The sequence below is a fragment of the Leucopleurus acutus genome, assembly GCF_964270905.1.
Source record: "Leucopleurus acutus genome assembly, chromosome: 9".
Lineage (NCBI taxonomy): Eukaryota > Metazoa > Chordata > Mammalia > Artiodactyla > Delphinidae > Leucopleurus > Leucopleurus acutus.
In genome coordinates, this window is record NC_139144.1 from 60,277,117 (window position 1) to 60,290,456 (window position 13,340).

Below are 13,340 nucleotides of genomic sequence, written 5' to 3' on the forward strand. Positions count from 1 at the left end.
CGTAGTGGAAAGAGCTTTTCCTTCCTAGCATCCTCTCCAAGCACCGTCGTCCGGAGTGAGTGAGGGAGTAGTGTCAGAGAATGGGGGGAGGAAAAGGAGGTTGGGCCAAAGAATTGGGATTTTCTTCCAATTACTCTACCCCCAATCAATCCTTGTGGCCAGGTTCTCTTTCTGGGCCTGTTCCCTAACAAAGAAATCCTCAGCCAGCCTCCACCCACTCCAGTCGACTTGCACGGGAGCCAAACTGCTGGCAGATTGAACTTCCTAAGGGACACCTTTCAGATACTCTGGAATTCTGATTTGTTCAAGCTGATGGTGGTTATCAGGACAAGTCAGAAACGACGCCACTCTTTGGGGTGTCATTTGTAAGTGTAGTCGCACGGATTCGTTTGCAAGACCCAGCTAAAATGTGTCTGGATAAGTGACTTGATCTAAACGGCAAATTTCTCCCATCACCCAGCTTTTCCCTGGCTCTTGCGGGGGCAGACATATCAGACCGCATTAGGGCGAAACCGAGGCCCAGCTCACCATTGGTGCCAGGTTGTGGACCCCGAGATGTTGATTCTGAAGGGGGAAAAAAACCGACGGCAAAACGCATGCTACCATCTACAGAGCACAAAGAAACACAAAGTCGTTTCCAAAATCGCCTTCTCAGCAAATAAGTGTGTGATTCTGAGCAGGAGAGAGAGAAAGATTGCCACTTAAAAATAACATGAAAGCATTAAGTAATTATTTAAAACAAGGCTGTTTAGAAAAATATTTGTATTTATTGCAGCTGCTCAATTGGCCTCGTTAAAGTCGGCGAGCATTTAAATTGTGTTACAATCTCATTTAAATCCCACGCCGTTCCAGCAGGCTGAAGAGCTTGAATAGACCAATCACTTCATAATGATGATGAATGAGAAATTAATTCAGATACAACAAGACAATTTAGGCCTTCATCTGTTCAAATAGCCTCCAATATTATTCGCGATCGCGGGTCACAGATTGAATCAATTGTCCAATCTTGTGAAAGTCATATCCTCGCATCTTCATCGAGATTATTTATAGCGCAGTGAGGACTGCTGAAAGGTATACGCTGTTAACAGGGACAGTTACTCAAAGGGAAGCGTTTATAAAATGGAAAACAAATGCCGGGGTTAGTAACAAATGGGATCAAAAGCAGTCATTGCAGTCTGGCTCCTCGAGGGAAGCGAGCTGGCGTGGCCCCCGCAGTATGAGGGGCGCTGGGGGTTCGGCCTCTAGCCTCTCCTCCACCCAGGTGAGGCCGGGGCTTCCGGGCGCGCCAGCCAGCTCTCTGGCTGCCGTGGCGACCCGGGGCCGCCCTCGCCTAGGCCCGCTTCAAGTGTGGCGGGAAGCCGCGGCAAGGCCCCCGCGCCCCGGCCCGGGCGGCGGCCGGTGTGGCCCGGGCCCCGCATCTGGAGGCACCGCGCCCGCGGACATCGACCCCAGGCCGTGCCCTTTGCGCCGGGGCCTCGGCCACGCCCAGGATCCACCAGAGTCCGACATACTCTGGCCTCAGCCGCAAGGGTCGGGAGGCCTCGCCGCGCGCACGGGGCGGGGTAGCAGGACTTCTGGACTCTGGACGCTCGGTTTCTTCTTACCCTTGGCCTCGGGCTAAGCCGACAGCCGCCTATTTCCACGGGGTCGCTCACCCCGCCATTCCAGGGCCGGAAGCTCGCCTGGGGTCGCCTCACTTCCTGCGGGGCCTGGGCCCCTCCCCGGCCTGCTTCTCCGGGTGCCCTCGGGCCTGCGAGTGGCATCCAGCTCTGCAAAGAAGAGCCAGTTCCTTCCTTCCGCCATCGAAGTGCCGCTCCCCGCATGCTGAACTAAGCCCTCCCGGGGACGCCGGTTCCCACGAGCTGTCCGCCTCGCATCCCCAGTGCAGCCCAGGAGGCCGTCACGACTTCGAGGTGACATGTGCCTCCCCGAGGTGTCCGCTTCCCCTTCCTCGGCCGGGTTAGGCAGAGACCCTGAGCAGTGTGCGCGGGGAAGTGGGTTTGTTTTTTCCCCGAATCGGTCCAGGCGCGTTAGTGGTAACCTAGTGTGCCGCGTCTACACGGGCTCTGTTTGTTCGCGGGCCCAGAGGCGATCGAGTCTTTCCAGGCGGAGCTCTGTGGGGATAAATGTGAGATGGGCTCAAAACAGAGGAGCGGGAAAGATCGTTTGACGTGCCGGGCCTGGAGTAGGAGAGGAGAGCGTGGGGCTCCCAGCGAACACAGAGCGGGGTCCACGCGGTACAGCACCCGCGCCACCCCCGTCGCGTCGAGGTGCTTTTTATTTTATTTATTCCTCTGTATTTCTGTGTTTTGAAACAAAGGCCCAACTAATGGATTCCTGGCGCTCTGAGGACCCACTCCCGGGAGCGACTTTGATGTATTGCTGTCCAATTAGTGCCTTTAATTGGTGTCCTCGGGGACAGGCCGGCCCGGAGCTGGGACACAGCCTCCTCTCGCCTCTCCTACACACTGGAAAGGTAAAATTTATAACGCACTGTAGCAATCCCTTGGGAGAGCGAGCGAGGGAGGGAGGCCGGGAAGGAAGGGAGAGGTACAGCTCCGTTTTGTAGAGCCCGGACCCTCCAGGCGCGAGGTCGTGGATAAGGGTCCAGATCCCCCCGGTTTCTACAGTTTCCTGACTCCCTCGCGGTCCTGGCAGGAGGGCTCGGGCGTCTGAGTCGCTGAGGATTATGAATTTGCTCGCAGAAAGGCCAAGGGAGCGCGCATCGTCTGTAGAAGCCCACCCCATGTGGTCTCTCATCTCGTTAATAATGGCTGTTTGTTAACAAGGATGCGGAGGTTAAATAATCTGGGTGGAAGATTAAACACGCCTCATCAAGGCGCTGGGAGCCGAGTTGCACAGAGACCTGAGCCGGAGCCGCCTGGCTCCCTGGAACCTAGAGGAAGGCGGGAATAAAGCGCCTGCAAGGAGCCCTGGGGTAGAGGAGGAGTGAAGTCCTAGGCCCCCTTTTCAGGGTGTTTCCCCCATAAAGTTAGCACAGACCCAACCCAATGTAGTGTTGAATAGAAACTCCATCTAGGAGCCCACCCCATTGAAGTGTGGATGTCAAACCCTGCCAGGAGAGTCTGCTGGAGATCAGAAATGGAGACCTCGATCTGAATCCAAGGCCCCACTTTGAGGAGTGGTGGCTGGCTGCTGCCTCTCAAGCCTTACAAACTCATAACTCTGGGAAGTAAGGGGTATTTGTACACACGTCATTCACAGTGAATTGCAAAGCGGAAGATGAGGCTTCACGCTTGGGTTCTGTCCTTAAACAGCTGTGTAATCTCTATTACATTATTTTCCTAGCTTCATTTTCTTATTGTATAAGATAGACAGTAGATAGGGCTTGATATAGATGATATATAATATTTCTTTTTCTTTCCTCCAGCTCTCACCAGAGTTAGGGATGTGGGCATCTTCTCAGGTACTCTGTCTCCATCCAGCCTTGGAGGGTTCAGTCAAGGAGGATTTTATTCAGCAAACACTTGAGGGCCTACTATGTGCCAGTTACCGTGCAGTGTGTATTTTTTTTTAACTGTGACAGCAGAATATCAATTTGTATACCCCCGTGTGTATCATCCCAATTCCCAAATATAATCTTTCGTGAAGGAAAACAAGACAGAAAGAACTCAAGTGAGAGAGTAGAATAGAATGTGCGTACGTGTAGGGTACAGTAGAGAGACTGTAGAGTGCGGGACAAAGGGATCAGTAAAAGAAGTACAGAACTTGTTAAGATGGCAAGGAAGTCAGGGAGGATGAATACTGCAGAGGTAGTTCCGTGATGGAGAGTACTTTCAAGGGAGCAGAGAGAAAGTCCTCTTCTGGATGCCCCAGTGCTTTGACAGTGAACTAAAGGTAAAGGATCCCTGAACTTGACTAGGAGACCCGTGACTTATTCATCTGGTATTGCTAATTTTCTACTTATATGTTATTTCCATAGTTAGAGTTCCACTCTTACTAATTCCCCAAACATACCACTTTCTGAAGCCACCAAACAGGAAACCCAGCTGCTAGGCAGGGTTTCTTCAAGCTTCTGGCTGATGGCATCTGGGCTCAAGAAAGGCAGTGGGCAAGTGCTCCATTGAGGTTTTTCTTCAGCTCAGCAGTAATTGTGGCTCCTACAGTTCTCTGCCTTCACTTGGAAAGTCCAGTGACCAGATTTGTGGCGCTGGGCAGTGAGGTTGAAGAGCTAACCTTTATCGAGTACTTGGTCTCATGCATTTACTGGTCTATGCTTTCCATGCGTTATTTCATTTAATTCCCACAACAACCCCTTGAGGTGCATACTATTATAATTCTCATTTTACAGATGAGGAAATGGAAGCATAGAGAGCTAGTAACTTGCCTGTTTCACACAGCTAGTAGATTAGTCTGATTCCGGAGTTTACATTGCTGATCGTGTCACTAAAGCTGCTTTTGTGGTGTAGTATGGTGGCTAAGGGCAGACTGAGAGTATATTTCACCACGAGTTACTAACATCAGAAATGGGCTCTAGATAAGGGCAGCTAGTGAAGGAGGCAGGGTGGACTCGTGTCTGCTTGTAAAGACCACAACCCTACTCTGCGTTCCAAAAATACCATCTCCAATTTCTTTGGTGGACGTGCAGTGAGCAGTGCAGTCCAATGACTATATCAATAAGTATTTATTGAGCACCTACCCTATGGCCATACCAGACTTACGTTTACACAGTATTTCTCTCTCCTCCAGTTTAGTGCTGATGTGGCTTTGACTGTGTTTGTAATCTATTACAGCTGCCCAACTTCTCCTTATCATAAAGTTATAGCTTCAGCTGGAGCCATGAAAGATGATATGGCATGAATGTGGTCCGGGGTGTGGGGAGGCAGTATGGCAGATACTTGGTTAGGACTCCCAGTCCTACCTGACCTAGCTAGTACTATCGACTTAGCTAAAAGCTGACTCAAAAATGGGCAACCAGGAGGTCTGGTAGCAGCACCCAAAGGGGCAAAAGCTTCTTCTTTTTTTTTTAATTAATTAATTTTTGGCTCCGTTGGGTCTTCGTTGCTGCACATGGGCTTTCTCTAGTTGCGGTGAGCAGGGGCTACTCTTCGTGGTGGTGCGTGGGCTTCTCATTGCAGTGGCTTCTCTTGTTGTGGAGCACGGGCTCTAGGTGTGCAGCCTTCAGTAGTTGTGGCTCATGGGCTCTAGCACGCAGGCTCAGTAGTTGTGGTGCACGGGCTCTAGGAATGTGAGCTTCAGTAGTTGTGGCATGCGGGCTCAGTTGCTCTGCAGCATGTGGGATCTTCTCGGACCAGGGCTTGAACCCATGTCCCCTGCATTGGCAAGCGGATTCTTAACCACTGCACCACCAGGGAAGTCCCCAGGGGGCAAGCTTTTGCTACTGGGCTACATAATTACAGAAGTGGAGCAAAAGTAGCAAAAAGATGGAAGATGCATTATTACTCAGCAGCCTGAGGTAAAAGATAAAAGCTATGGGACTGGCAAGAGAAATTGATGCAAAGAGAGCAGGACAAATAAGGCTCTCAGACTTGTTAGGCTGCTGATGACGTTCAGGTGAGGGCTGCAGCCCTCGAGGGGAAGGCTGGAGTAACAGGAGGAAAACATGGCTGAGACCTAATTGCCCCTGTCCTTTTATAGTAAAAGAACCCCTGTTTTTAGCTGGATAAATGGCCACCCTGTAATAAAGGCTACCAGCAAGATGTGGCCATGTGACCAAGTTCTGGCCAATGGGAGGTAAGCAGACCTGATGTGTGCGGCTTAATAGAAGTGTCTCTTTATTGTCTTTAAATATACTTGATATACTCAGATTATCTACCGAGTAACCCAGGTTTTAGTAGTTTGGATATCCTGCGTAACTGGAGGCCCCCTGATAGTTCAAAGCCAGGAATAACCTCAAGGTCATTTAGCCAAACTACTTTACTTTACAAGTCTTTCAGTTTTCTCTAGGTAAAATGAACCTCGTATGGCTACTGTGGTTTTAGAGCAGACACAGGATGTTACATAGGATATATGCCACCTCTATTCTCGCTTTATTTTTGAAGCCAAGTCTGGGGTGACTGCACATTCCTTTCGTATTTGCCTTGGGCAATTCTAAGTCCCAACACCAAGTCCAGATCCAAAGGCCAAAGCTGCATTACTTAACGGCACTCTAGGAACTTCACTGGAAGCTGGCGTTGCAACTGTACATCTCCAGGGTTAGCAATTGAAGTTAGTGAAAGGCAGGGTGCTGAGAAAAACAGGGTAATTGGGCATACTCTTGCCTGGATGTTACCCTCCTAAACCCCCAGGAAGGAAGTGCAAAGGAGGATTTACAAGCGGCTCCAGAAGGTAAGCCTCCTGTTGACTTTAGTGTGCCTAGGGGGGCAGAACCTTTGGAGAGCCCCACCAGTTTCTGTTATCTAGATGACCAGAACCGGCCAGGTGACTTTGGGAAGCACGATTGTTCAAGATCAGAGATAGGGTTTGGGGGTGGCGGTGACTCTGGAAGAAATATGTATAAAAAACAGTCTTGCATCTCCAAAGACAATTTCTAGAATTCCAGAAAAGTGATCTTAGCACTGCCTGAAACAGGGTCTTTTTCTGAACTCTTATGATATTGTTGCAGAAGAGCCAATAATTCTACTTTCTGCTGGGAAAAAAAGGGTTATTTTATTTTTTTCAGAAATTGATTTAATTCAACACATACACAGTAATTCTTGAAATACCAGAGACATCTTGGTAAGGATGTCTTCTCTCGGCTGCCCTAGCCAGAGGCTTGCATTTGCTGGGATGTCTGGATCCGATCAAAGGAGATAAAAAAGAAAAGAAAGGGGAGAGCGGAGTATAACCACAAGTCTTAGCAAACCACTCAAGTAATAAAGTGGATGGATGGAAACAGGAAACACCACTTGGGTTGGAGACCCACACTTGGATTTGAACTCATGGAATAAAGTGCACAAGCTCTTGATCGCTTGGAGGAAAGTCACTAATCTCACCCCTAGAATATACTAATGACTCTACCCCAGATCTGATAATCTCTTAATAAATTAAAATGACCATTTTGGCCTGGTGAACATGTTACTCTTATTTTATCTATAACAAGGTTTTTGTAAAATGTGACCAAGTGTTCTTAACTGGTCTCATTGTATTTCTCCATCTTTGGAGGAGTCAGGATTATGGGTACACGAGTGGGAGCACTGCCGAAACTTAGATGACTTCAAATGACTGTCTGTTTGAGGGCGGACACTGTTTGTATGTTATACGATTGCCTGTCTCTGGTTTGAGAAGAGGAAGCGAGAGGTTTATATAGGCTCTGAGAAGCAGCAGGGGAGTTCTTGGCTTTGTTGATGGCATGTGCTGGTTTCCTGGACTATTTGTGGGAAGGTCTGTGTCAGACTTAATTTCTTAAACTTGGCGTTATCCTACAGTGAACTGAAGTTCAGATCTACTTCCCTTGACCCCTGTATCCACAGTACTACCCAGGAATGCTCTTCAAATCAGAATCTCTACCTTATTAGGATGAGTTTCACAAAACTTTTAAAAGATTATTAGAAGCCTTTCAAGCGGCAGTTTCTGCTTAAGGTTAGATGTGAATTTAACTGAGTGCTGTTTTAACACGGTATATCTACTTCCGGTTGTGTGGTATGGGTTTGCCTAGTGATGGGATAGTACTTCACATCAGTGATGATTTTGAGATGGAATCCTACCTTCAGTGATCAACTGTGGAACCCTTAATTTGTCTCCTCACCTGTGAAGTTAAGTCCCAGTGTCATATAGTGTTAGTTTGGCCCTTTTACTACAACGTAATTTTTAGATGCTGTCCCTAAGAAATTGCCTCGACTTACATAGTGAGTGTTTGAATGCTCTGTTGATGGACAATTTCGTTGGTTAAAGGAAGTAGCCTTGGTTATTGGCTAATAAACATGGTTTAGAACAAGTTCTGTGCCTTATTCCTTCCTTCCTTCAAAGTCAATTATTCCAGTTTCAGGACAAAGCAACACATTCTTGGGAGAAGGGGTATGTGAAATAGCCTCATTTTTGGCTTGCACTCTGCCTTTAATCCCATTCTTCAGGCCATGTCTCATTTCCCATCAAGTAGAGTCATGAAATACAAATGAATGGCACAGGGACCTAACAGTGCTGTATGGACGGGTGAGGATAATTGATTCCCAAAATTTTGTTTATCAGTTACTTGGTAGAGTACAGAAAGTAGGTCAGTGTATATGGTGATTTTATAAAAGGTGAAAAATTAAGCTTCTTTAGTGTGGCTTATCTCAGAGGAAACTGTATGATTTGAGAAGCAAACAATGAGCCAGATTAAAATGAATATTCATGTAAGAGTGTTAAATGGCTTTCAGAGAGTGAAATCTTAAAAAAGCACCTTTTCATTTCGAGGATTTTTAAGTACTAGTTATAAATATATGAAGGGTTGATATAAGTAGACTTAATTTTATATACTTGGTGGGGGCATGAAAAAACTTTACTAAAAGAAATTGTGTATTTTGAACCATACTTTGCTAGTGATTTCTGTTATAATTTTGGAGATATGTCCTTATATAAACATTTTCATCTAATACATATCAGAAATCCAGCACTTGACTTCTGGTATTCATGTCAAGCTGTATTATCTATGCTTAGTCTCTGTGCATTTAATTCTCCTACTGTCTCTTTAAAGAAGCAAGTCAAATGAACAATCAACCTGTATGATTTTCAATTCCCATTGAAAACAACACTGATCCCTGTTCATTGTAAATTCATTTCTACAACACTGGTCTTTGCTATTGCTTGAGAGTCATTTGAACACTTTAGCTGGGAGAGCAGTATGAACAGTTTCTAAAACAGCTCAAATGGAAGTAGATCCAGATTCCTATGAAATGTCAGTGAGAAACAAAAGAGGCAGCTTGAAGTAGTGGAAAGGGTAGGCTTTGAAACCAGGAAAGCCTGAGCTCAAGTTCCCTTTCACCACGCTAGTATCTGGGTGTGAAAATTAACCTCCTAAACCTCAGGGTCTTCTTTGAGGAAGGTACCTACCTAGTTCTTGTGTAATATGGAATGTAAAACTGATAGCAAGGCCATAAACTTCCTGCCTGCCCCCAAAGCCTGAGCGATTAGTAACACACTTCCTCCTGACAATTCCGGCACCTGAAGATAAGGTAGGAAGCTTTGAAGTGCAGACTGTGTCAGCAGGGGTAATCTTCCCTGGAGGCAATGTATACCTAAAATCTTCCAGGAGCGAGAATTGCAAATTGTATCACTAAAAGATAAGTTTAAAATCCTGTTTGGACCATTTTGAAGTTTAGGAATATCAAGGTGATGTGAGACACAGCAGCTGGAGCAAAGACTTTAGAAACCCTGGTTGGTTCGGCATGGTGAGTTGTTTGGTGAAAAATAAGAAAAGCCAAGCCACTGGCGTATGTCAGAGCCTGGGAAGCCTTTCTCTCTTCCCTTTTCTCAAGGATTCTGAGATAAATTTCAGAGGGTCAGGTTGGGGATTTGGGCCATGGGAGCAATTTCAATCCCGCTCTGTTCCATACCTTCTCTCAGCCCTATTTCTGGTCTGGAAAGATACCTCTCCTTATCCCCCTCTTTCTACAGACAACTAGATCACTATTTTTCAAACTCTGGAATGTTTTTCACGTTAAAAAAAAAAACAAAAAAACCCCGGCATCTTATATCATGACGCAGTACACACAGATTCCCGCCCCCCCACAAAAAACCACAAAGGTTTGCTTAAACAATATTTATACTTACTCAGGCACTCTGATGGTTTCTTTTCCATTCCATTTACTTACATTCCATTCCAAAACATGCTGGTGGTAATCCACTAAATTTCTTGACTCATTCAAGGGTCTCGATCCACAGTTTGAAAAGCAGTAGACTTAGATGACTTCTCAGTGACACTGACACATTAGGGAAGATTCGAACACTAGAGAGTAGCCCTGGATTCGTCCTCCCCACCCACACTGCCTCTCAAATCTTTGTGGTCCAGGCTGTAACTGGACCACAAAGATTGGCCTGAACTAGATTAGGCATTTGAGGGCCATTCATATTCTTTCTACAGTTTTGGGACCCCCAGAAGTTTCCAAACTGGACTTCTAGCTCTATTCCTAGGGCACAGCTGATTTGGATCATAAAGTTGTGGACATGAAGGCCAGAAAGGGTAAGTTAATGACCTGAAGTCAGAAAAAGGAAAGAAAGCATTGACCATGTTCACATCAAAGTGAAATGCTGGTTCTCACATCCTTGTCTTCATCCTTTATAGCAAGTCCTAAAACTTACTTGAGTGGACTAGCTCAGATCCTTTAGGCTGTTGAATAATTGGCCTGGCTACATCCAAAAGTCTGGCCTGAAGGGACATGAGGAAGGGTGGAAGAGGGCAGAAATGACAAAGAATTTAGTAGTTAGCTGAGGTACTTGGAAATATGTTCCAGAGAGTGCTTCTCAAATTTGAATGTGCTTCCAAACCACTTAAGGAGCTTGTTAAAATCAAGATTCCCAGCCTAACCTCCATAGTTTCTCATTTAGATCTGGGGTGGGGTCTAGAAATCGTCTTTAAAAAAAAAAGTTTTTAATTGTGGTTAGAAAAAACATCTAATATAAAATTTACCCTGTTAATCATTTTTAAGTGTACAGTTCGATAGTATAAATTATCTTCACATTGTTGTGTAATAGATCTGTAGAAGCTTTTAATCTTGCAAAACTGAAACTCTGTACCCATGGAAAAACAACTTTCCATTTCCCCCTCCCCGTAGCCCCTGGCAACCATCATTCTACTTTGTTTCCATGATTTTGACTACTCTCGATATCTCATCCAAGTGGAATCATACAGTATTTCCTTTTTCTGACTGGCTTCTTCCACTAGGGATAATGTCCTCCAGGTTCATCCATGTTGCAACATGTGACAGGATTGCCTTCTTTTTAAAGGCTGAATAATAGTCCATTGTGTATATGTCATAGTTTCTTTATCCATGGAAAATTTGGGGTGCTTCCACTTCTTGGCTACTTTCAAGAGCATCTCTCTCCTGTGTCCAGTGACTTCCTTTATCTCTTGAGAAAAACTAAACCAGATATAGTAGATATTGTGTCCTGACATCAGAGTCACGATGTTTCATTCATAGACACAGTGTCAGTTAGACAGATAAATCCTCAATCTGTAGTTTTTTGGGTTTTTTAAAATCAATTTATTTATTTATTTTTGGCTGCATTGGGTCTTCGTTGCAGTGCGCGGGCTTCTCGCTGTGGTGGCTTCTCTTGTTGTGGAGCACGGGCTCTAGGCTCGCCGGCTTCAGTAGTTGCAGCACGCAGGGTCAGTAGTTGTGGCACACGGGCTTAGTTGCTCCGCAGCACGTGGGATCTTCCCTAGCCAGGGCTCGAACCCGTGTCTGGTGCATTGGCAGGCGGATTCTTAACCACTGCGCCACCAGGGAAGTCCCTTGGAAAGGGTTTTGAATGGTCAGTTGATTTCTGTAGGCACTTGGTGGTGTCAAACGATAGCAAATAGAACTAGGTGCTAGATTTGGTTTGGTCATTATCTCCTCACTCATGAGAGCAAGAAGCAAGTACATAAGTGAAAAGAAAGAAGTAAACTTATTTACTTGCTCTGTATTTGTGCTATTGTAAAAAGACCCCTAAAACGAACTGGATGAAAGGACCTAATTTTCTAGATTTATCTCTGTTCTGAGCATTGTGCTTATTATGCCATTCCAGGACTCTTCCATTTCTGTGTTTAAAACATTCTCCTCTAGTATTAACAACATGTATCTCTCCTCACTGAAGCAAAATGTCCCACTAGAGAGAAGCATGTGCAAGATTTGTGGAACCTTGTGAAAGAGAAACATGACAAATATTTTATAATAGAAAGCTACCAAGAAATGAAATTCTTGAACATGCAAGGGAGGTTGCTATATTAAGAGACATTCACCTTTTTTAAAAATGTGCTTACAACAGACCCAGTGAGATTTTGTAATTATCCTTATTATTAAAAGATTTGATTTACATCCATACAACTGATGCTGAAACTGCTCAGCAATAGATTTTCAAAACGCTGTACTTTATACATAGCACATTCAATTGATTTTCTCATTTCTAGGTATTACGGTTTAAACATTTCTTAAATGCTATGCAGAATATTGAAGATTTCAGCAGACAGGGATTTTATTCAGGATGGTATATGTGCCCTGCAATTGGGCTTCCCAATGGGGCCATACATTTCTGAGAGAAACAATTAGTGTTGAGTAATTAGTTACAGAAGGTGCAAAAAGGTATCCCGAAATGTCAAGGTAAAAATGCTTGATGATTAAGTGCAAATTATTTAACAAAGATGCCATGTGGTAATATGGTATTTTTGTAATTCAGCATTTTGATGTTTCATGCCATTTGATATTTTTAATGTACTAGGCACAGTTTCATATGTGTGTATGAGTATACACACATATCATTTATTGCACTTTTAAAAAGTTAACTGATATTTTAAATTATAAGAGTAATATATGTTCATGGAAAAAAATTAAAACTATGCAAAAGACAGAAATATACAAAGGGAAAAAACAAAAGTCTGCCTCCCTACTTCTTTCACTCCTCAGTCCTACTACCCAGAGGTAAACAACGTTAAAATTTCCTGCCACCAAAGTTCACTGTCATATATACATATGTCCTTTTAAAACTCTATAAATATGTTTATAATACTCTTCTGCAGTTTGCTTTCTTTAGTAAACAATGTCTTAAACTTCGTCTTTGTACATCTGTACATACAGATCACTTTCATTCTTTTTGATGCTGCATTACATACCATTTTAAGAATGTGCTTGTATTTATTAACCAGATTGATGGAAATTTTGGTAGTTTCTAGATTTTTTTTCTTTTCTATTGCAAACCTATGCATAAAAATGCTCTTTACATCATTATCTATCCATACATGTGCAGGTATAGTGCTGGATGGTTGAGTAATTTCCTAGAAATGGAATCTCTGGGTAAAAGGACATGTATGTTTTTAATGAACTAGTTTTATACATTTAGGAAAATATGCGCTTAAGGTAAAAAATCAATCAGTACAGAAAGTGAAAAGCATAAAGTCCCTTCTAAAGCTCTAACCTCCCCACCAGCCATGGTTAAAAGATTCTCAGTACCCTCATAACTTTAAGGTAATGTATATTTTATGTATGTGCATTTAAAAAATACAAGTGAGATGATTCAATATGGGGTATGTTCACTTTACATTTGCTAGATGCTGTGAAATTGCTCTTCAAAAAGATTACATCTGTTACATTCCCATCAAAAGTATGTGAGGGTACCTCCCCACCTCCACTATCCTTGACAATAACCCTGGATAGTATCACACTTTTCATGTTTTGCCAATCTGACAGATAAAAATGGCATTAAAA